This window comes from Mobula hypostoma, chromosome 9, assembly GCF_963921235.1.
Source record: "Mobula hypostoma chromosome 9, sMobHyp1.1, whole genome shotgun sequence".
Lineage (NCBI taxonomy): Eukaryota > Metazoa > Chordata > Chondrichthyes > Myliobatiformes > Myliobatidae > Mobula > Mobula hypostoma.
The window spans coordinates 129,482,071-129,504,319 of record NC_086105.1 but is presented as its reverse complement, the minus strand read 5'-3'; the positions used below and the strand labels follow the sequence as shown (position 1 = coordinate 129,504,319).

Genomic DNA, 22,249 nt, shown 5'->3' with positions numbered 1-22,249 from the left:
TTGCAAGTTTCTCTTTATTTCTCACACCTACTGTAACTCTCTTTATTTTTAAAAATCGAGATTCTCTACAATAGGACAGCTGTGATCTTTCACTCATAGTTGACACTTTGTCTTTTTTATGGTAGTCCTCATCGCATACTGCTACAATTTTGAATCTCTAATTAATTCTTTGCAACAATCTCCAGGATTATTCATGCGATGAGAAAACTAGATACGGGTGACTACTTGAATTATATCTCTTATATCTTGGCATTTATTTTTCAGTAAGTTCATTCAGGATAAGTATTCTAGGTACAGTCTTCAGGAAGCCTCCTACATCACTGGTGCTGTGTTCGATACCTCGATGCTTCTACTACCCATAGCCGGAATGCTGATTGTGAGTATCATTTGCTTTGTTCTAACTCAGGAGTTCCCAACCATAATAGACCAATATCATTGTGCAAAGAGTCCATGGACCCCAGGTCGGGAACCCCTATTCTAACTGCAGGTAGGTTGTGATCAGCAGGAACGTCAGACATCCTTTTCATGGACAGTAATTGTATTGAGCTCAGGCTGAACTTTAAAGTGTGGGTTTCAGTAAAGTATGAAGCAAACAGATAGCAGAAGAATCCAAGTTACATCCCATGTCCCTCTAACAATATTTCCTGTTCCCATACCATTAAATAATTTTGTGATTGTTGGCTGAGTAATACAAATTTGGTTTACATATTTATTCATTATCATTGCTTATCACATTCAATCAACTATTATCATTGTTTACTTATAGAGAATGGACTTTCTTCACTTTCTTGTTAATACCATACCATGTCTAGAATGCAATGAGCATTATCTCAGTTCAGGCCCATGAAACTACTGGCTTCACACTTGCCTGTACTATTACAGTGGCATGCAAAAGTTTGGGCACCCCGGTCAAAATTTCTATTACTGTGAATAGTTAAGTGAGTAGAAGATGCACTGATCTCCAAAAGTCATAACGTTAAAGATGAAACATTCTTTTCAACATCTTAAGCAAGATTAGTGTATTATTTTTGTTTTGTACAATTTTACAGTGAGGAAAGGGAAAGGAGCACTATGCAAAAGTTTGGGCAACCCAAGAGATTTGAGCTCTCAGATAACTTTTACCAAGGTCTCAGACCAGAATTAGCTTGTTAGGGCTATGGCTTGTTCACAGTCATTGTAAGGAAAGGCCAGGTGATGCAAATTTCAAAGCTTTATAAATACCCTGACTCCTCAAAGCTTGTCCCCACAATCAGCAGCCATGGGCTCCTCTAAGCAGCTGCCTAGCACTCTGAAAATTAAAATAAATGATGCCCACAAAGCAGGAGAAGACTATAAGAAGATAGCAAAGTGTTTTCAGGTAGCCGTTTCCTCAGTTCATAATGTAATTAAGAAATGACAATTAACAGGAATGATGGAGGTCAAGGTGAGGTCTGGAAGACCAAGAAAACTTTCCAAGAGAACTGCTCGGAGGAATTCTAGAAAGGCAAATCAAAGCAAAAGACCTTCAGGAAGATTTAGCAGACTCTGGAGTGGTGGTGCACTGTTCTACTGTGCAGCGACACCTGCACAAATATGACCTACATGGAAGAGTCATCAGAAGAAAACCTTTTCTGCGTCCTCACCACAAAATTCAGCATCAGGAGTTTGCAAAGGAACATCTAAACAAGCCTGATGCATTTTGGAAACAGGTCCCGTGGACTGATGAAATTAAAATAGAACTTTTTGGCCGCAATGAGAAAAGGTATGTTTGGAGAAAAAAGGGTGAAGAATTTCATGAAAAGAACACCTCTCCAACTGTTAAGCACAGGGGTGGATCGATCATGCTTTCGGCTTGTGCTGCAGCCAGTGGCATGGGGAACATTTCACTGGTAGAGGGAAGAATGAATTCAGTTAAGTAACAGCAAATTTTGGAAGCAAACATCACACCGTCTGTAAAAAGCCGAAGATGAAAAGAGGATGGCTTCTACAACAGGATAATGATCCTAAACACACCTCAAAATCCACAATGGACTACCTCAAGAGGCGCAGGCTGAAGGTTTTGCCTTGGGGTCACAGTCCCCTGAAATAAACATCATTGAAAATCTGTGGATAGACCTCACAGAGCAGTGCATGCAAGATAGCCCAAGAATCTCACAGAACTAGAAGCCTTTTGCAAGGAAGATTGGGCAAAAATCCCCAAGAAAGGTATTGAAAGACCCTTAGCTGGCTACAGAAAGCATTTACAAGCTGTGACACTTGCCAAAGGGGGTGTTACTAAGTACTGACCATGCAGAGTACCCAAACTTTTGCTTCGGGCCCTTTTCCTTTTTTGTTATTTTGAAACTGTAAAAGATGGAAGTAAAAAAGTAATCTTGCTTTAAAATATTAAAGAATTGTGTCATCTTTAACTTCATGCCTTTTGGAAATCAGGTCATCTTTTACTCACTTAGTTATTCACAGTAACAGAAATTTTGACCGGGGTGCCCAAACTTTTGCATGCCACTGTAACTTTACCTTTTGTTCTTTTTATTAAAGTACTTTGAAATGATTACAGTTGAACTTACTGACTGAAAGTAAAACTGAAAGTAAAGAACCCACCGTTGATTTTGTCAGTTCCCCACCTGGTATGACCCTCCGCAGCATTTCTTCACTGAAACAAGCCCAAAGTAGCAGACTTGGAGAACTCTGACCTATAGCAATGACATATTCCAGATCTGGCCATGTGATAGCCACAGACTCTGTGAGACGTGTTTCCAGCGTAAGAAAGAAGAAACATGAACAAATAGATTAAATATGTACTATGGTAAACACTAAAAACTAAGACAGGATACAAAACATGTTAAGGGAGATTAGTTTACCAGTCTATAACTAAAAAGAAGTAAGGATTTTCAGTAATTGTTTGTGTGTTTTGCTATACTGCCTGAACTAGGCTTCACACCCTCCCACTCACCAACAATGAGCACTTCTCCCAACTGTTCTAATGTTATATATTCATGTACAAATTAATCAATTAAATGTTTAAAACATTTTTTTCAGGATTACATAGGATTAAGAGGAATATTTGTCTCGCTGTGTGCTGTGTTGACAGTCCCTGTTTTTGCACTTTTGGCATTCACCTTCGTACCACCATTGGTTTCAATGATATGGCTGGGAGTCACCTATTCATTTGCTGCTGTAAGATGTTATTTTTATTTTCTCTCCACTGACAAGTAGCTCTCATTAAATTCTGTCAATATCTACACACCCACTCCAGACATTCTTTTCTCCCCTCTCCCATCAGACAGAAGATCCAAAAGCCTGAAAGCTCATACCATGGGCTCAAGGACAGGTTCTACCTGACTGTTATCAGACTGTTGAACAGACCTCTTGTATGACAGGATAGACTCTTGGACTCACAATCTACCTCGTTATAATTGTGCACTTTATTATTTACCCACACTGCAGTTTCTCAGTAACTTTTACACTTTATTCTGCATTGTTAATATTTTACCTTATTCTAGCTCAATGCACTGTGTAATGATTTGATCTGTGTAAACAGTATGCAGAACACCTTATCAGCTATATGTGAGAATAATATACTAATCCAGTACCAATACCAATCCACCAAAGCATTCATCATTACAAATTACAAATGTATTTAAAATACACTTTAAATATATTGTAGTAGTTTATGCAGCGAACTCATTGTCAACCCAGCAAGAGCATATTGTGATAATATCTTTGCAGTCATTTTCTGATTTTAGGTACTTAATTGCTATTTTTATCAGTAAATTCTGATTATTTCCACAGGCAAGTCTGTGGCCCTCCATCGTTTTAGTGGTTCCTTTGGCAAACCTTGGAACGGCTTTTGGAATCGCTACATCAGTGCAAATGATTGGTGTTGGTCTTTGCAACTTGATTGTTGGACAGATACTTGGAACCAAATTCAGGTAAGCTTTTTTATTCTATACTAGACCCAGACTGCTTGATACACTTAGATGTAGTTATCTGATAGGAAAACTAAATTGAAAATGATAGATATGACAGAATGTGAGCTATAACTGTTTGAGTCAGAAAACCTTCAGGTCCCTGAACTTAACATTAACTGGACCTTTGTGGTGGACCTCTTCTCCATGTGTCCTGTTCACTTTCCCATGTCCCGAACATGAATGATTCCTCAAACTAGTGCTTTGATAGTGAATAGCATTTGAGTTGTTCAACTATGGTATCAATCTGAGTCCATGGCCTCCTCTACTGCTGTGAAGAGGCCACACTCAAGTTGGAGGAGCAATACCTTATATTCCATCTAGGTAGCCTCCAACCTGATAGCATGAACATCAATGTTTTAAACTTCCAATAATTGCTCCCCCTTTTCTTTACCATTCCCCATTCCTATTTCCCTCTTTCATCTTATTTCCCTACCTGCCCATCACCTCCCTCTGCTGTTCCTCCCCCTTCCCTTTCTTCCATGGTCTTCTGTCCTCTCCTATCAGACTCCCCCTTCTCCAGGCCTTTATCTCTTTTACCAATCAATGTCCCAGCTCTGTATTTCATCGCTCCCCATCTCCCAATTTCACCAATCACCTATTACCTTGGACTTCTTCCTCCCCTCCCTACGCCTTCCTATTCTGACGTCTCATCTTTTTTTCCAGTCCTGATGAAGGGTCTCAACCCAAAACATCAACTATTTGCTCTTTTCCATAGATGCTGCCTGACCTGCTGAGTTCCTCCAGCATTTTGTGTGTGTTGCTTTGGATTTCCAGCATCTGCAGATTTTCTCTTGTTTATGTACCTGAGTCATCTGAGCAATGAATACTGAACAAAGTAATACCCTGTGATTTGTCTCTCTCCCTTCTCCTTTGTATCCTGGGTTCCCCAACAGCAATTGTAATATCATTCACAAAGACCAGTGATCAAGCCATGAAGTGTATACTGTATGGCTGTACAGTTCAGTTACTCCCTGAACACGGTCAAGTTACCAACGGCTTTGGGGGTATCCTGCAGGAAATATTTACATTGCAATTTTGAATAAAATCAATGACCCAGAGTGGCTGCACTGTACTCTTCAACCTCAAGCTGAAGTGGTTCTAATGTGTACAAAATTAAACCTTTATTTGCTTTTTTTGTGTAATTGAAATAGAATTACACAGGTCTCCTGTGTTTCCTGTAAAACAGTCTCTTAACTTGGTAAGCAGCCTCATGTGTGGCTTTCTGAAATTCAGATATACAACATCCACTGCATCCTCTTTATGAATCCTGCTTGTAATCACCTCAAAGCATTCCAACAGGTTCATCAGGCAAGATTTTCCCTCACGGAAACCATGCTGACTTTGTCCTATCTTGTCCTGTGTCACCAAGTACTCCATAACCTTATCCTTAACAATTGACTCTAACATCTTCCCAACCACGGAAGTCAGGCTAACTGGTCTATAATTTCCTTTCTGCTGTCTGCCTCGTTTCTAAAAGAATGGAGTGACATTTGCAATTTTCCACTCCTCTCACACCATGCCTGAGTCCAATGTTTTTTGAAAGATGATTACAATTTGCTAACACTAATTGGAAGACATCTTTCACCATCCAAAAGCATTGACAACACTGACAAGAAAATCAACTGTTCCAGGTTCCTTATCAACTGCTCTGGTTGTCTGTGTGCAAGTGTTTTTGTTTCTGTGGTATTTCTTTGCAAAATGTTTCTTCTCTCTGCACTTGTTACATGATTTACTGAGGTGAACATAATTCTCTCCTGTGCAACTTGTGATTCCTGCCACTCTTGTGCCCTTATGGTTTCTTTTTGCTTAGCTGAAAGATTTTGTCATCTATAAAACTTTTTATGGGTTTATCTTGCAGGTATTCTGTTTAGTGGTTATTTACTGTTAAGTTGAACTGCATACTCTCTCTTACATGAGAAATCTCATCTGTTTTCTCCAAGGGCGCATTATGTTTCTGTAACAATCTTTCTGACTTCCTTGAATTTCCTATTCCATACAAGTCTGTCTCTTTGATTACTTCTGTTGTAATTGCAGGCGATTAATATACTTTGGAGAGTTTTCACTACCCAATTCTACACTAGTAACATAGAAACATAGAAACATAGAAAATAGGTGCAGCAGTAGGCCATTCGGCCCTTCGAGCCTGCACCGCCATTTATTATGATCATGGCTGATCATCCAACTCAGAACCCCGCCCCAGCCTTCCCTCCATACCCCCTGACCCCTGTAGCCACAAGGGCCATATCTAACTCCCCCTTAAACATAGCCAATGAACTGGCCTCAACAGTTTCCTGTGGCAGAGAATTACACAGATTCACCACTCTCTGTGTGAAGAAGTTTTTCCTAATCTCGGTCCTAAAAGGCTTCCCCTCTATCCTCAAACTGTGGCCCCTCGTTCTGGACTTCCCCAACATCGGGAACAATCTTCCTGCATCTAGTCTGTCCAATCCCTTTAGGATCTTATACGTTTCAATCAGATCCCCCCCTCAATCTTCTAAATTCCAACGAGTACAAGCCCAGTACATCCAGTCTTTCTTCATATGAAAGTCCTGCCATCCCAGGAATCAATCTGGTGAACCTTCTTTGTACTCCCTCTATGGCAAAGATGTCTTTCCTCAGATTAGGGGACCAAAACTGCACACAATACTCCAGGTGTGGTCTCACCAAGGCCTTGTACAACTGCAGTAGTACCTCCCTGCTCCTGTACTCGAATCCTCTCGCTATAAATGCCAGCATACCATTCGCCTTTTTCACCGCCTGCTGTACCTGCATGCCCACTTTCAATGACTGGTGTATAATGACACCCAGGTCTCGTTGCACCTCCCCTTTTCCTAATCGGCCACCATTCAGATAATAATCTGTTTTCCTATTTTTGCCACCAAAGTGGATAACTTCACATTTATCCACATTAAATTGCATCTGCCATGAGTTTGCCCACTCACCCAACCTATCCAAGTCACTCTGCATCCTCTTAGCATCCTCCTCACTGCTAACACTGCCACCCAGCTTCGTGTCATCCGCAAACTTGGAGATGCTGCATTTAATTCCCTCATCCAAGTCATTAATATATATTGTAAACAACTGGGGTCCCAGCACTGAGCCTTGCGGTACCCCACTAGTCACCGCCTGCCATTCTGAAAAGGTCCCATTTATTCCCACTCTTTGCTTCCTGTCTGCTAACCAATTCTCCACCCACACCAATACCTTACCCCCAATACCGTGTGCTTTAAGTTTGCACACTAATCTCCTGTGTGGGACCTTGTCAAAAGCCTTTTGAAAATCCAAATATACCACATCCACTGGTTCTCCCCTATCCACTCTACTAGTTACATCCTCAAAAAATTCTATGAGATTCGTCAGACATGATCTTCCTTTCACAAATCCATGCTGACTTTGTCCGATGATTTCACCGCTTTCCAAATGTGCTGTTATCACATCCTTGATAACTGACTCCAGCAGTTTCCCCACCACCGACATTAGGCTAACCGGTCTATAATTCCCCGGTTTCTCTCTCCCTGCTTTTTTAAAAAGTGGGGTTACATTAGCCACCCTCCAATCCTCAGGAACTAGTCCAGAATCTAACGAGTTTTGAAAAATTATCACTAATGCATCCACTATTTCTTGGGCTACTTCCTTAAGCACTCTAGGATGCAGACCATCTGGCCCTGGGGATTTATCTGCCTTCAATCCCTTCAATTTACCTAACACCACTTCCCTACTAACATGTATTTCACTCAGTTCCTCCATCTCACTGGACCCTCTGTCCCTTACTATTTCTGGAAGATTATTTATGTCCTCCTTAGTGAAGACAGAACCAAAGTAATTATTCAATTGGTCTGCCATGTCCTTGCTCCCCATAATCAATTCACCTGTTTCTGTCTGCAGGGGACCTACATTTGTCTTTACCAGTCTTTTCCTTTTTACATATCTATAAAAGCTTTTACAGTCCGTTTTTATGTTCCCCGCCAGTTTTCTCTCATAATCTTTTTTCCCCTTCCTAATTAAGCCCTTTGTCCTCCTCTGCTGAACTCTGAATTTCTCCCAGTCCTCAGGTGAGCCACTTTCTCTGGCTAATTTGTATGCTACTTCTTTGGAATTGATACTATCCCTAATTTCTCTTGTCAGCCACGGGTGCACTACCTTCCTTGATTTATTCTTTTGCCAAACTGGGATGAACAATTGTTGTAGTTCATCCATGCAACCTTTAAATGCTTGCCATTGCATATCCACCGTCAATCCTTTAAGTGTCATTTGCCAGTCTATCTTAGCTAATTCACATCTCATACCTTCAAAGTTACCCCTCTTTAAGTTCAGAACCTTTGTTTCTGAATTAACTATGTCACTCTCCATATTAATGAAGAATTCCACCATATTATGGTCACTCTTACCCAAGGGGCCTCTCACGACAAGATCGCTAATTAACCCTTCCTCATTGCTCAAAACCCAGTCCAGAATAGCCTGCTCTCTAGTTGGTTCCTCGACATGTTGGTTCAAAAAACCATCCCGCATACATTGCAAGAAATCCTCTTCCTCAGCACCTTTACCAATTTGGTTCACCCAGTCTACATGTAGATTGAAGTCACCCATTATAACTGCTGTTCCTTTGTTGCACACATTTCTAATTTCCTGTTTAATACCATCTCCGACCTCACTACTACTGTTAGGTGGCCTGTACACAACTCCCACCAGCGTCTTCTGCCCCTTAGTGTTACGCAGCTCTACCCATATCGATTCCACATCTTCCCGGCTTATGTCCTTCCTTTCTATTGCGTTAATCTCTTCTTTAACCAGCAACGCCACCCCACCTCCCCTTCCTTCATGTCTATCCTCCTGAATATTGAATATCCCTGAACGTTGAGCTCATAACATAATTTACTCACTTCCTGCCTTGTTAAATGCATGCCTCTTGAAGACGATGTTTTTATGCAGTTGGCAGTACTTGTATATATCCACTGTTTAACCCAATTAGAATAAACTTCACAAACTTCTGCCCTTTTGCATTAAGTTTGATGGTCTTATCCTATTGCCTGCTCTAATTTCATTGCCGCAGGATAGTTTTGGCAAACTAATTTGGATGTCTTCCACATTCCTTCAATGTTTCCTTCATCTGTTTCAGGAGCCAGCAATGTTACTGGAGTATTCCACCAAACAGTTTAAAAATGTTTAAAAAAAGACCCATCTCCAAGATGTTCACCAAAAGGGCATGTGAAATGCTTTAAATAGTCATTTCCATTTCTGCCATCATATACTGATTTATTTTTAATCAATCTTACCTGAGGATTGTATTAGAACACACAACAGTACAGCACAGTACAAGCCCTTCACCCCATGATGTTGTCGGTATTTAACCTAAACTAAACTTCAGGGTGGTTAGTCCACCTTTGGTCCCCACCTGGCACTCAGCTCTCACCTGTGGCTCCCCGTAGCTGTTTGCATGCGACAGCGGCCACACCCCGGGCAACGGCTTTGACAAGCCGGCTAAACCAGGTGAGGGTAGCCAACGGGTCTCAAACCCTCGGTGAGGTAGGGAGTTGTCTATCCCAGCATGTGAAGACAGACTCCGGCGGATTGAGTGGACGAGACCAATGGAAGGTCCAACGGTCAAGAAGGCGGTCTCTGCAAGCGTCGTGGAACGTGTAGAGCAGGACAAGACACAGAAGACGTCCTGGTCATCCACTGCGCCTAGTCCCATCTCCAGCCGTCTCGACTCTGTCTTGCCACTGGATCCAGATGGGAATTGGGAAGACAGGGTGAGGCTGACGCTGCGCAACTCTCCCTCACTTAAATCCAAATCACGCGCTAGTCTCAACACCATCATTATGGTGTCGAGGTCTTCATCGACGTCAACGATGGACGAACGACAACAACATTTAACCTACTCTGAGATGAATCTAACCCTTCCCTTCTACATATCCTCCATTCTTCTATCACCTAAAACAAAGAAACAAAAACTTATTCTGAAGCAGAATAAAAGATTAGATTGAGTGTTCTACAGATTTGGATTACGGAACTGCCAACCTTTTGATCTCATCTGCATTAATAGAGGGGCAGGTAAAGCCCTTTAATCTATGAAGCCAACAGTGGCAGTTCATTTTCCTGACCTGTGAATCAGTAGGTGGTATTCATGTTTACGGTCCAATTTCCCCAAGGTTTTGCAGGCTAAAAGGACTGCCAATTGGATAGAGATCTCTGACTGAGTGAGATGTCAGAAGAATCTCTGGAAATGGCCCATTCTGGGTTGTAGTGGGTAGAATGAGAGAATATGCAAGTGTGAGGATCTAGAAAGTGAGGGTTTGAAGATCAATAAGCCAAGGAGAGAACATAGTACAGAGCTGTGGTCTTCTGTTGGGGAAGAGTGAGAGTGGAAAATAAAGAAGGCTGAAAGAATTATTTCTTAACATTTTAAAATGTTTTCTTATTCCCAAATAGGACAATCAGTATGGAATTCAGGAAAATTTTTTTTGAGTTCATGAGCAGGGTTTTTCTGAAATGGAGATAAATGTTTTAACGTGTTGTCCAGTCACCCTGAATGCTGATTGCTGTCTCTTTCACCACATACATTTTCAAAGTATTAGGGGAACAGTTTTTCCTTTGCTCCGTTCTCCACAAGTAACACTCGGTGTTTGACCTGCAGTGATCCAAAGATCCCAGTGTGGCGCTGGCAATGGATGATGATCTTCATGCTGGCCAACACCATCTGCTGTTTCATCACTTCCATCATTCTCAATGTAGTGGACACAAGACAGGTAAGGGTCTCACTTTAAGGCAAAGACTTAAATGGAGAGAAATATTCAGCTTCTGATACTGATTCATATTTATTCATTTATCACATATACCTCAAAACAGTCAGTAAAATGTATCCATTGCATTAACAACCAACACACCTCACGGTATCTGGAGGCGGCTCACAAGTGTCAACTCACATTCCGGCACCAACATAGGATGCGCTCGATCGCATTATTTATTAAATGATGCGCCAGATAGTCATGGGGCAAGCTGTTACATGGTAACCCACACTACACTAATTTGGTTCATGCCTTGGGAGGGGAATTGTATGGTTCTGTTCATACTTCAGTCCTCAGAATGGGGCTGCGGCCTGCCTCCCTGCTTCCTCAACACTACCAGCCCCTCCAACTATCTTTGCATTGTCTGTAAAATTGGCCACAAAGCCATCAATTCCTTCAACCAAATCATTGACATACAATCTGAAAAGAAGCAGTCCCAACACAGACCTCTGTGGCACACCACAAGTCACTGGCAGTCAACCAGAATAAGCTCCCATTATTCAGGCTGTTTGCCTCCTGCCAGTCAATCATCTTCTATCCTAGCTGGTGTCTGTCCTGTAAGATAATGGATTCCAATCTTGTTCAGCAGCCTCATGTGTCGCACCTTGTCCAAAGCCTTCTGCAAAGCCAAATTAACAACATCCACTGACTCTCCTTTCTCTATCCTGACTGTTATTTCATCAAAGAATGCCAAGGGATTTGTCAGGCAAGATTTCACCCAAAGGAGGCCATGCTGACTTTGGCCTATTTTGTCATGTGCCTTCAAGTTCCTGAAACATCATCCTTAATAATAGACTCCAACATATTGCCACTACTGAAGTTAGGCTAACTGGCGTATAATTTCATTTCTTCTGCCTCCCTCCCTTGGAATGACATTTGCAATGCTGTCACACTCAAGAACCATTCCAGAATCTAATGATTCTTGTCAGAACATTACTAATGCCTCCACTATCTCTTCAGCTGCATCTTTCAGAAACCTGGGGTGTAGTCCATCTGGTCCAAGTGACTTATCTACCTTCAAACTTTTCAGCTTTCCAAGAATCTTAACCTTAGTAATAGCAATGACACTCACATATGCCCCCTGACACTCACTTATGCTGTGAGTTGAACCACCCACACCAGGGGTGCGTAAAAAGAATTTATTTTTAATCAGGGAAGCAATTGGGATTTTGAAGGCAGAGATTCGTGGCAGTTTTTCTGATTTTAGGAGTGACCAATCAGCAAGAGACATTGGTAAAATGAGCTACCTTTCAGTCAAGTCCATGTTCCAGATTTAAAAAGCAGAACTTCGAGCCTGTTTTCTGAGTTGGACAATCCACACCAGGGGTGCGTAAAAAGAGCTACTTTTTCCATTAGGAAGGCGATCAAGGTTTTGAAGGCAGAGTTTCACGGTAGTTTCTCTGACTTGATGTGCAACCAATTAGCAAGAAGGATTAATTATGAAGGGCCAATAAGAATAATTCAAGTGTAAGTGGAGTGGCCATTCTTGTGAGTGTTCCTGCCTTTAGAGTGGCTTTGGCTTGTCAGCCTTAGGCGAGGTCAGGCTTGGGTGAGCCAGATCGACTTGTAAGTTACTTTTTCTCTTCCTCTCCTTCTTCATTTGTTCATTCCTCATCTATTAGTGCATGGTATACTGAGAATGGCTCCAGGGCAGTGTTTTGTACTGTGTGTAGGTTGTGGGAAGTCTGGGAGAACTCTACTCTCCCAGGTAAACACATCTGCACCAGGTGCAGTAGCTGCAGCTCATGAGAGAATGCATTAAGGAACTGGAGCTGCAGCTTGATGACCTTTGATTCATACGGGAGAATGAGTAGGTGATAGACTGGAGCTACAGGGAGGTAGATAGTAGGAGACTGGTAGCTGTGTGACTGTCAGGAGAAGGAGGGGAAATGCATAGCCAGTGCAGAGCACCTCTGTGTCCATTCTCCTCAGTACTGAGGATATAACTTTAGATACTATTGAGGGGGATGATCTACTGGGGGAGCTGCAAGGACCAGATCTCTGACACTGAGTCTGGTGCTGTGGCTCAGAAGAGCAGAGAGGTGAAGAGGACTCCAGAGCTGATAGGAGATTCCATAGTCAGAGGAATAGAGATGGGGTTCTATGGGCATGAGAGAGACACCTGGATGATCTGTTCCCTCCCAGGTGCCAGGATCAGGGATGTCTTGGATCGTATCCATGGCAATCTCAAGAGTGATGGTGAGCAGCCAGAACTCTTGGTAGATACTGGCACCAATGACTTGGGTAGAAAAGGTGAGGAGGTCCTGAAGAGAGATTTTAGGGAGCTAGGTAGAAAGCTGAGAAACAGGACCTTCAGGGTAGTAATCTCTGGATTGCAGATTGTGCCAAGTGCCAGTGAGGGTAAGAATAGAATGGTTTGGCAGGTGAATGTGTGGCTGAGGAACTGGTACAGGGGGCAGGGTTTCAGATTTATGGATCACTGGGATCTCTTCTGAGGAAGGTATGACCTGTATAAAAGAGATGGGTTACACCTGAACCCAAAGGTGTCTAATATCCTTGTGGGCAGGAAGGCTGGAGTTATTCAGGTGGGTTTAAACTAATTTGGCAGGGGGATGGGAATCAAAGTGATAGTACTGAAGATGAGGTACTTGGTTAAAAAACAGTGGCAATGTGCATTGAGACTCCTAACAAGCAGAGGTTGATGATAGCGCAAAATTGCAGTCTGCAGGGGATGAGTTGCAATGTAAAAGGCAGGCAAAATCACAGAAGAATGCCATAATACAGGGCTAAAGGTGTTATATTTGAATGTGAGCGGTTTATGGAATAAGGTAGATGGACAGATGCACAGTTACAGATTGGCAAGTATGACGTAGGCATCACTGAATCATAGCTGAAAGAAGATTATAACTGGGAGCTTAATGTCCAAGGATACACATTGCATTTAAAGGATAGACAGGATGGCAGAGAGCATCAGGTGTGTCTTGGAAAAATGAAATTATATCATTAGTGAGGTGACATAGATTCAGAAGGTGATGAATCATTGTGGATAGAGCTAAGGAACTGCAAGAGTAAAAACACCCTGATGGGAGTTGTATACAGGCTCCCTAAATGGTGGTAAGGATGTGGTCTACATGTTACAATGGGAGATAGAAAATGCATGCCAAAAGGGCAATGTTACAATAGTCATGGGGGATTTCAATATGCAGGTAGACTGGGAAAATGTGAAAAAGACTAAGGAGCTGGTGGTAGACCTGAGGAGAGTTAAGGTACCAGTGACCCCTGTTTCCATCCAGGGGGTCAGTGTGGACATGGTGGAGGATTACAAATATCTGGGGATACTAATTGACAATAAACTGGACTGGTCAAAGAACACTGAGGCTGTCTACAAGAAGGGTCAGAGCCATCTCTATTTCCTGAGGAGACTGAGGTCCTTTAACATCTGCCGGACGATGCTGAGGATGTTCTACGAGTCTGCGGTGGCCAGTGCTATCATGTTTGCTGTTGTGTGCTGGGGCAGCAAGCTGAGGGTAGCAGACACCAACAGAATCAACAAACTCATTCATAAGGCCAGTGATGTTGTGGGGATGGAACTGGACTCTCTCACGGTGGTGTCTGAAAAGAGGATGCTGTCTAAGTTGCATGCCATCTTGGTCAATGTCTCCCATCCACTACATAATGTACTGGGTGGGCACAGGAGTACATTCAGCCAGAGACTCATTCCACTGAGATGCAACACAGAGCGTCATAGGAAGTCATTCCTGCCTGTGGCCATCAAACTTTACAACTCCTCCCTGGGACGGTCAGACACCCTGAGCCGATAGGCTGGTCCTGGACTTATTTCATAATTTACTGGCATAATTTACATATTACTATTTAACTATTTATTACTATTTTTCTATTACTATTTATTATTTCCATGACTATTACTATTTACTACTTACTAATAGTAGTATTACTATTACTATTTATTATTTATGGTGCAACTGTAACGAAAACCAATTTCCCCCGGGATCAATAAAGTATGACTATGACTATGAAAATCAGGTTGGTGCAGGAATCCAGGAAGGGGTATTTCTGGAATGCCAACCAGATGGCCTTTTAGAGATGCTCGTGGTTGAGCCCGCTTGGGGGATCAGCTATTCTGGATTGAGTGTTGTGCAATAAATCTGAAATAATTAGAGAGTTTAAGGTAAAAGAAACCTTAGGGTAAAATGATCGAAATCACCATGCAATTTGAAAAGGAGAAGCTAAGGTCAGATGTCTCAGTGTCACAGTGGAATAAAGGGAATTACAGAGGCATGAGAGAGGAGTTGGCCAGAATTGATTGGAAAAGAACACTGGTAGAGATGACAGCAGAGCAGCAATTGCTGGAATTTCTGGAAGCAATTCAAAAGGCACAGGATATATACTGTACATCCCAAAGAGGAAGAATTATTTTAAAGGCAAATGACACAACCATAGCTAACAATGGAAGTCAAAGCCAACATAAAAGCCAAGGAGAGGGCATATAATAGTGCAAAAAGTAGTGGGAAGGTAGACAACTGGGAAAGTTTAAAAAAATCAATAGACGGCAACTAAAAAGCCATTAAGAAGGTAAATATGGAATGCAAATGTAAGCTTGCCAATAATATAAAAGGAGAATCAAAAACAAATTTTAAGATGTATAAAGAGTAAAAGAGAGACAAAAGTGGATATTGGACTGCTAGAAAATGATGCTAGAGGGGTAGTAATGAGAGACAAAGAAATGGCAGATGAACCTAATGTGTTTTTTCTATTAGTCTTCTCTGTGAAGACACTAGCAGAATGCCAGGAATATGAGAATGTCAGACCATAAGTATTTCAGACCATAACATAGAGGAACAGAAATAGGCCATTTGACCCATCGAGTCTAGTCTACTATTTCATCATGGCTGATCCATTTTCCCTCTCAGCCCTGATCTCCTGTCTTTCTCCTGTATCTCTTCAGGCCCAGACCAATCAAGAAGCTATCAACCTTTGCCTTAAATATACATAAAGACTTGTAAATATACATACAGCTGCAGGTGGCAAAGAATTCCACAGATTCATCACTCACTGGCTGAGGAAATTCCTTCTCATCTCCATTCTAAAAGGATGCCCCTCTATCCTGCGGCTGTATCCTCAGGTCTTAGACTTTTCTACCATAGGAAACATCCTCTCCACATCCACTCTATCGAGGCCTTTCTGTCATAAGTGGGGTGCTGGTGGCGGGCCCAAATGCAAGATACAGACACTGAAGTACTAGGAACAGGACTTGACTAGAGAGCTGGGAGAAGAACACAGATTTGGGCTAGGATATTGGCTAGGCAAGTGGGACCAGGACAAGGAACTGGGAACTAGGAGCCTGGGCTTGGACTCTGAGCCAGAGACTGGACAAGGACCCAGAACCTGGGTCTTGACTCGGGCTTGGACCCCGGAACTAGGCGAGGATATGATGGGGTCTTGGGAGACAGGACTAAGTAAGGCTACAGGACAGAACGAGAGATTCCTGGGCAAGACAAGGGAACTCCAGTACAGGATGAAGCACATGGACAGGAGGAGAACACGAAGCCTTGACTTGGCACTCAGGAACAGCCGAGCCTTGGACTTGGGACGACAGGAACACAGAACACAGAGCCTTCGTCTCAAGCACGGGAACACGGAGCTTTGGATTTGAGAGACAGGAACATGGAATACAGAGCCGGGACCCCTCCTTGGGAACAGGACGTATGGCCGGGGCTCATACACAGAATGCTGAACACGACGAGACAGTTCCCAACAGTAGGTAGTGGCAAACAGCCAGACCTATCTAGCGAAGGCGTGGACACAGAGACAGTTCTCAACACTAGGTAGCGGCAAATGGCCTGACCTACCTAGCGAAGGCATGGACACAGAGACAGTTCCAACTCAACGATAGACAGTTCCTTATCTTGACACGGCAAGACTCCGGTCTCAATCCGGTGGTTGAATTTGACAAGGTTGCAGGCAAGGCTCTAGACACAGATTGCAGGCAAGGCTCCAGAAGGAAGGGGAAGGGAAGGGAACAGTCCAGCCTCAGGGTAACAGCAAAGACAGCCTGGCTTACCCAATGGAGGCAAGGACAGGAAGGGATAGATCCAACCGCAGGGTAATGGCAAAGATGGCCTGACTAACCCCACAGAAATGAGGACGGGATACTGACAAGACAAACCAGCCACCACACTCGAACCCAGGGCCACTTATATTCCCAGCCCCAAGACAAGCATCAGGTGCCTATGATTAAGCCCAACTGAAACAAGGGACAGCCGGAAGACCCAGAGTCTGGAGTCCACAGACCAGACCATGACACTTCCAGCTTTTGATAGCTTTCAATTAGGTCACTCCTTGTTCTTCTAAATTCCAATGAATACTGGCTGCCCATTTCATTTCCATATCTTGACAAGTCACCCAGGCACCTGCCTTCTGCAACTTAGGGGTGACTACCTCCCTGTAGCTCCTATCTATCACCTCCTCATTTTCCTGTATGAGCTGAAGGTCATCCAGCTGCAGCTCCAGTTCCCTTACACAGACTCCAAGGAGCTGTAGCTCAATGCACTTTGTGCAGATATCATTATCATGGAAACTGGAGATCTCCCAAATTTCCCCTATCTCGCATAAGGAAGATACCACTAACTCTGGACCCATTCTCAGCGGATTAGCTATGTACTAGCAAAGAAAAGAAACTTACAATTTACTTAGAATCTCTGCCTGTGTTTTCCAAAATCTGCCCTTGCCCAAGCCTGATCGCTCTTAACACTGTCCACTCACACAATTGCCGCTCCTGTTACAACTCACTTTTCCTTATTGGTCCCTGCTGAGTGTCTAATAGATCGTTATGATTGCAGCCCACCGAAAAATCTTCTAAGCACCTGAGTTCTTTTTAAACCTCACGCTGCATCACCAAGGAATGACTTCTCACGATGATCAGCACATCTTGTTTTTCTTTTGCAATAACTTTTAGTATTCGCTATAATCGAAGTGATTTCAGTTGTGTTTAATTCACACCTACTCTTACCTATAACCTTGGAGATTTCGACTCTTTGGTAGCAAGTCCACAGGTGATTTCCCAGAAGGCAGTTGCTGGCATATGTACTGCCAGTCTTACATCTACAATATGGGGCGATATGGGGTGTTTTATAGAAATACAATCTCTGTTCCCTCTCCTGGATCACATAAGTCTTCCTCTATCAACAGCTGTCAGTTAATATTGATATTTCCTTCTATCTTTCCTTTCAGGGCAACACATTGAACAAAACCACCAAGCAACGTGAGGCTACAAAAGGGGAAAACCAAACAGCATCAGAGACATCTCCTCTGTTAACAGACAGAGACAATGACAACTGAAGAATGATTTAGCTGTTTTGGTTTGAGAGAGAAACTGGACAATTCTGCAGATTAACTGGTTTCTTTTCTTTTATTGAAGTGTGATTCTCCCAGTATAATCAATTGTCACGTCATATCGAAATCAACATTTTTTAACTGAACATAGATTATATGCTCCTATGGCCCAAGATGTTGTGCCAACCTTTTAACAAAGGTTAAATTATTCTAACTCCTCCCTCCCACATAGTCCTCCAATTTTTTTTCAATCCAAGTGTTTCTTAAATGTCCCTCACAAGTTTGACTCTTACGGGTAATTTATTTGTTGCAATTGCTGCAGATACAAGGTTTTTTGCTGTAAGATTACAGATAGTCTTTTTGATCATTCTCAAGGAATAAAAGAAGCTTAGAGTTTCTGTTCCTCTGTTTTGAACTCACTCTTGGGATTGATGCACATAGATTTGCAAAAGGGAATGTTTTACAATCCATAAGGACTTGTCAGGTAAATGTGCAATGTCATGCCATGACATAGCCTTAATCTTAGGCACTACGTTAAAGTATATTTGCTTTTAGTGATTATATGGTGATTTAAGAGAAACATAGTTTTATGCGAGTGAGAGAGAACTGTGTGGTTATGTGTTTGGATATATTTTTCTAATTCAAGAGTGTTCTAGATTTTACACAAGATAAACACTATTACTTGGACTGGTTTTATAAGTGGTTTGGTCAATCTGTGATGATGGTTGTAAGTCAATATTACACTGAAATTATAGAATTGTCAATATATATTAGTTTGATAATAAAATTCAGCTTCAGAATCCATCATTTCTACCCTCATTTTGTTAATGGGCTTCCTATAGTTTGTGGTGTGCTGATATGTCCTTATCTTGGAGACCATGTTGTCTTTAGCTGAGAAAGCAATCATTTTCATGGCTGCTTTTTGTTTCTCATTGAAATAGTGGACAATTATTGGTATCTCTTGAAGCACAGAAACAAATGTGACATACTGAGTTTCCTCAAACTCCCAATGAAATGCAGCCACTGAAGTGCCTTCTTTGTAATTGCAACAGTATGTTGGACCCAGGATAGATCCTCGGAGATGTCGACACCCAGAAACTTGAAACTGTTCACTCTTTCCACTTCTGATCCCTCGATGAGAACCAGGGTGTGTTCCCTCAACTTCCCCTTCCTGAAGGCCAGTCTGTTCCTTGGACTTCTTGTTGAGTGCAAAGTTGTTGTGACACCACTCAACCAGCTGATCTGTCTCACTCCAGTACGCCTCGTCATCACCATCTGAAATTCTGCCAACAATAGTTGTGTCATTGGCAAATTTACAGATGGCGTTTGAGCTGTGCCTAGCCACATAGCCGTGGGGTTAGACAGAGTAGAGCAGTGGGCTAAGTATGCATCCTTGAGGTGTGCCAATGTTGATTGGTAGCCGGGAGGAGATGTTATTTCTGATCCACACCCGAATAAGCTGTCCCTACAACCTCACACTGTGGACACTGGAAGAAAGACAAAGTGTTTTCTTCATTGAGTTCATCAGAGGGCATTTGATGTTGACCTCAGTGTGCGGATGTGGCAAGAGTACAGAACAGAGAACACAGAGTCCTGAATTCGCACCACTATGTAAGATGAACCTTGCTAATGGCCACTGCATACATTTCCAAAGCTTCTTAGCAAATCTATATTCCAGGAGATGGACCAGATTTCATCCCCCGACCCCATGCTGTCACAACAAAGGCTGTGGATGGTGGAACATGAAGAATCTCTTAGAGAAATCCCTTCAAATTCAACTCCATCCATCTTGGTGGATGTAACCTGGGGCAATCATGACGAAAGTGCGTTGTCTCTACTTTCTGAGAAGTTTAAGGAGATTTGATATGTTATCAAAGACCCTGACAGCCTTTTACAGATGTACAGTGGTAAGCATCATGGCCTGATGCTACAGAAAATCCAATGCACAGGAATGCAAGAGGTTACAGAGGGTAGCGCTCTCAGCCACTTCTGTCATGGGTACAGATCTCCCCACCATCAAGAACATCCACAAGAAGCAATATTTCAGGAAGGGGATACCCATCAGGGGCACTCACCATCCAGGCTAGGTCTTCTCAACGCAGTCATCAGGCAGGAGGTACAGGAGTCTGAAGACCTTAAGCCATAACAGCAGGATTAGGCCACTTGGCCCATCGAGGCTGCTCTAACCATGTTAGTAACTTTCCTGTAATACCATGGGCTTGTAACTTGATAAGCAACCTCAGGTTTGGCACCTTGTCAAAGGCCTTCTAAAAGTCCAAATGTACAACATCCACTGCATTCCCTTTATCTATCCTACTTGTAATCTCCTCAAAGAATTCCAACAGGTTCATCAGGCAAGATTTTCCCTTACGGAAGCTATGCTGACTTTGTCCTATCTCACTAAGTACTCCATAACCTCATCCTTACTAATTGGCTCCAACATCTTCCCAACCACTAAGGTCAAGCTAACTGGTCTATACTTTCCTTTCTGCTGCCTTCCTCCTTTCTTAAAGAGTGGAGTGACAATAAACCAATACATGACTAATTCCCCTCACAGAAATGAAGAAAAAAATCTCTGGATGGCCAGCTGATATACTTCTTACATCTTACGAAACTCAATTTTCTCTCTCCATCACTTCTTGATGCTGCAAAGTTTTTTTTCTTGGAAAAGTGAAAGTTGGATTTAAGCCATCTGGTGCCTAGTCCCTTGCAATGCTCCTACCACTGAAGCATACATCATGGTAAGCACTGGTTGTATGCATCACTCACATTAATTGGAAGCTGGTATATTTGATGAGATCAATCATGGGCCATGACCTCTACCTACTCTAACAGCTAATCTAGTTTAAACTTCATTTACTGTACTTCCTGTACAGTCTTTCCCAGTTTACACTAATGTATAAATCAGCCAACTCTGCCACAATCTGTACTGCCCAGATAGCAAAGCTGTATTATACTCGCAGCTCTAAAGGTGTAAAGCAGGGTGACTGCTTGCAATATTGGCTTTATTGGTATTGGAATCTTACTATTTCCTATTTGTTTAAGTGCTTCCATAAGCAATCTTCTATTCCAAGATCTTACACTCAATAAGCCACAAAACCTTTTAAACTAGCAAAATGGAAATTTGATACTAGCCCTCACAAGCAGGACTGTGTCTAGGAATCATATTTCCTGCCAACCCAGCTAAATATGACCAGAGGTCATGGTTTACATTTACCTTCTTATCCAGCTTACTTTCTGGCTCCAGTCAGATCCAGATTGAATTTCTGTTTATGTATCCAGGATAAGCTATGACCAGACTTGCGTGTTCATCAGCATTCATTCCAATCTCCACCTCCATTACATCTACCCCCTGGGTAAAAGGTTATAGAGAGACAAGACCATAAAATAGGAGCAAAATTAGGGCATTCCATCAAGACTGATTTTCCCTCTCAACCCCACTCTCCTGCTTTCTCCCTGTAACCTTTCACACCCTCACTAATCAGAAACCCATCAACCTCCACTTTAAATATGCCCAATGACTTAACATGCACAGCTGTCTTTGCCAATACCTTTCAGAGATTCACTACTCTCCAGCTAAATAACTTCCTTCTCACCTGCTCTAAAAGGACAGCCTTTGAGTCTGAGGCTGGCCTCCGGTCTTAGACTCACCCACAATAGGTTTCAAAGAGATTTCCCCCAACCAGCTCTTTCTTCTAAGCTCTAGCAAGCAGAGTCTCAGTGACAAACTCTCCCAATATATTAGGTTCTCATTTCCAAACCTACTAATTCAGGAACATTTTATTAATATTCAGGGATGGTGTTTGGCTGATCAACTATAATTGCTGTCAATAAGCATCATACTTTTAATGAGCTGGAGCTCCCTTGCTTAAAGTTTTTGAAGAAATTTCTAAAATGCTTATAGGCTTTTGTTTCCTGTTTTGATGTTGATCACATACTGGGGTAAAAGAAAAATGCTTTTGAGCAACAAATGACTTCCGCAGGACCTCAATCACTTCTTACTCAATACCTCAGCTCAATAGAAGGACAGATCCCAAGTTTCTATTAGCACCCAATTGAGGTATGTCTATTGTATCATCTCATCTACTTGAGACTCAAGATACAGCAAAAAAAATACACTAAGAGATACTCTACATCAAGACCAACACAATTGAGACAATCTTTAGTTTTGTATTCCATTGCCCTACCAATAGCATACTCAAA

At 42.3% G+C, this 22,249-nt stretch overlaps 1 pseudogene; it reads left to right on the top strand.

The window, feature by feature from the left end:
* The window catches only part of LOC134352048 (major facilitator superfamily domain-containing protein 1-like), a 48,233-nt pseudogene extending 29,389 nt beyond the window's left edge, over nt 1-18,844 (top strand).
* The last annotated feature ends 3,405 nt before the right edge of the window (nt 18,845-22,249 follow it).